Source organism: Nannospalax galili, unplaced genomic scaffold (genome assembly GCF_000622305.1).
Source record: "Nannospalax galili isolate Female #2095 unplaced genomic scaffold, S.galili_v1.0 scaffold206, whole genome shotgun sequence".
NCBI classification, from domain to species: domain Eukaryota; kingdom Metazoa; phylum Chordata; class Mammalia; order Rodentia; family Spalacidae; genus Nannospalax; species Nannospalax galili.
Genome location: NW_008358101.1, coordinates 1,028,321 through 1,031,662, shown reverse-complemented (window position 1 = coordinate 1,031,662; position 3,342 = coordinate 1,028,321). Strand labels below are relative to the sequence as shown.

Genomic DNA, 3,342 nt, shown 5'->3' with positions numbered 1-3,342 from the left:
ACAGCAAGTGAAAGTATAAAAACATGCCAACTCAAGGCTATTAAAGAGTACACCATTGAATAATGAGAGGGTCACTGAAAAATACCAAGAAAGAAAACAAATGAACAAAAAATTCTTAGACTTGAATGAAAATGAAACACAATATACTAAAACTTACATGATGCAATGGATGAAGTCCTAAGAGGAAAGTTTATAGCTCCACGTATCTACATTAAAAATCAGAGCTAACTCAAATAAACAACCTTATGATGCACCTGAAGGAACTGGAAAATAAGAACAATTAAATCTCAAATCAGTAGACAGAGAGAAATGACTAACATTAGGGTAAAAGTTAATGAAATTAACATGAAAACAATAATAAAAAGAAACAATGAAAGAAAAATTGTTTTTTTGGAAAGACAAACAAGATTGAAAAACCCTGGCAAAAGAAAGAAATGAAAAAAAGAAAATGTACAAATTAATAAAAATTAAGTTGAAAGGGTAACATTACAGTAGAAACCAGTGAAATCCAGAAAATCATGAGGAAACGTGTATATTCCTCTAAACTGTAAAATCTAAAAATGAAGGATGAATTTCTAGATGAATATGACTAACTGAAATTAAACTAAGAGTAAATCAATAATATAAACAAACTATAAGAAAAAAATGAGATTGAAACAGTAATAAAAATCCTCCCTGCTAAAAAGTCCAGATCCAGATGGAGTCAGCACAGAATCCTTTCAGATCTTTGAAGAAAGAACTAACACAAGTATATTTCAAATTATTATCCATTTACCAAAACCAGATATAAGAAAATTATAGATCAATCTCCTTGACGAAGATAGATGCAAAAATTCTCAACAAAATATGTGTAACCAAATACAAGAACACAGCAAAAGAACACTTGGGCACAGCAGTGACACGTCTATTCAGGTCCTGCAGACCTCTCTACTTTTGCAGTGCATCCAGTACTGGAGCACACCAGAGAACCTCAAGAGCCATGCCCAAGCTACACATGGAAGCAGGGACTGCCTTCACTCAGACCCAACAGATGTACGCAGCCGTGGCTGAAGAGCTCCTCAAACACAGTTAACGCCTAGATATCGACTCTGTACCCATAACGACCCACAGCAGGCCTGTGGACATACTGAAGGAGAAGAGGAAGTCTGAAATGAACACGGTTCATCTGAACTTCTCTCATGAAAATCATGAGTACCACGGGGAGACCATAAAGGAACATGCAGGGAGCCCCAGAAATCTTTGTGTCCAACCCATTCTCTACTCTCCAGTTGCTGTGGCTCTGTGTGCATTAAGGCACCTGAGATCTGAATGGGGCTTAGCAAGGGCAGTAGCACCGTAGGGATGGAGCTGAAGAAAGGAACCGCTCTAAGATCATGCTAGATAACAGCTACATGGAAACATGCAACAAGAACATCTTGTGGCTGCACGTTCACAAGGTGGTGGAAGTGGGCAGCAAGATCTATTCGAACGAAGGGCTTATTTCACTGCAGGTGAAGACAAAGGTGTTGACTTCCGGGTGACAGAGGTGGAAAATGATAGCTCTCTGGGCAGCAAAAAAGGGAATAAATCGTCCTGGGGATGCTATGGAACCCACTGACTTTTCAGAAAAGGATACCCAGGATCTGAAGTTTGGAGTCAGCAGGATGTAGACACAGTGTTTGAATCATTCATCTGCAAGTCATGTGCATGAAGTTAGGAACGTCCTGGAGAAAAAGTGAAGAACATCAAGATTATCAGCAAACTCAAGAACTTTGAAGGAGTTCAAAGGTTTGATGTGACCATGGAGGCCAGTGATGGGCTTCACAGGCGAAGTCATGGCGATCTAGGCATTCAGATACCTGCAGAGGTCTTCCTTTCTCAGAAGATGATGATTGGGAAATGCAACCCAGTTGGGAATACTGTCATCTTACATAATCAAGAAGGTCAGCCTCCTCAGATTTGAGTGCAATGATGTGGTCAACACATTCCTGGATGGAGCTGAGTACATCATGATTTGCAAAAGACACAGCCAAAGGGACTCTCTTCTGGAGGCTGTTCACCTGTGTCACCTGATTGCCCATAAGGCAGATGCTGCCATCTACTACTTACAGTTCTTTGAGGACCTCTGGCATCTGGCTTGCCTTACTAGTGACCCCCACCACCATGGGCATCATGGGTCCTCCTTCAAGTGCTGCAGTGGCACCATGGTTGTTCTCAACAAGTCTGGCAGGAGTGCACACAAGGTGGCCAGATACAACCCAAATGCTCCCATCATTGTTGTGATGCATAAACGCCAGACAGTAGCAGGTACACCTATCCACGCTGTGGTAACTTTCCTGTTCTGTGTAAAGACTCAGTCCAGGAGGTCTGGTTTGAAGATGTATACCTCCATGTGAACGTGGCTATGAATGTTCACAAGATCTGAGGTTTCTTCAAGAAGGAAGATGTGGTCGTTATGCTGATCTGGTGGTGCTCTGGCTCCAGCTTTACCATGTGCCGTGATGGTCCCTTGAAGCCCTCTTTCAGCCCCTCCCTTTCCCATCCCCTCCCAACCCATTCATTGGGGCAGCGACACTTGCAGTGCTCACTCTGGGCTATAGTGTAGCACTGGTAGACTGGGACACCAGCGAAACAGTACCTCTGTGAAACTCAGCACAGAGCCCAATTTGTCCATTTTGTGGCCCTACCCAAGTCAGGGATGAAGAAGGAATTCAGGACCAGAGGCCCTCTTCTGACTTTATCATAAGAAGGTCTCATCATCTCTGTGTACTTTGTTGCTGTAGAAAGTGTTACTCAGAGAACTCCCAGCCTTGGCCTGGAGTCAGGAGACAGCTATCAAGAGAACAGGTTTAGGACATGGACCAAGGTTCAAATGAAGATAGCTTTTGGTCCTGACCCCTATTTGTCTCTCCAACAGCCTTAGTCTTCCCCTGTCATCCTTGTACACTGTGCTCTTCTGATTCTGCACTCCACTTAAGCTGTTACTGCAGACAAACACTCCACCCTCAGCCTTCCTTTCTCCCTACTGCTGCAATAATCTCTGGGCCTTTTCCTATACAGCCTATCTGTATGTCGGTAAACAACAGATGAAGGGAAAAAATAATTTACTATCACCAAATTGACTTCTTTCCAGACATGCAGAGCTGGTTCAACAAATGGAAATTGATAATGAAAAATCATGACATGAAAGGTTGTTCAAAGTTAGGAATTACACATTCATTCCAGTAGATTCAAAAGCGGCCTTTGACAAAACCTAATATCTTTTTTTTAATTAGATATTTTATGTTAACTTTATAGCTAACATACTTATCAAATTCAGTAGCAAATTATTTTTTATTTAAAATAAAAATTTTATTAGCATTG

General features: G+C 41.6%; 1 pseudogene; it reads left to right on the top strand.

Annotated features, from left to right (window-relative positions):
- The first annotated feature begins 970 nt into the window (after positions 1-970).
- Positions 971-2,584, top strand: LOC103752506 (annotated as a pseudogene).
- The last annotated feature ends 758 nt before the right edge of the window (positions 2,585-3,342 follow it).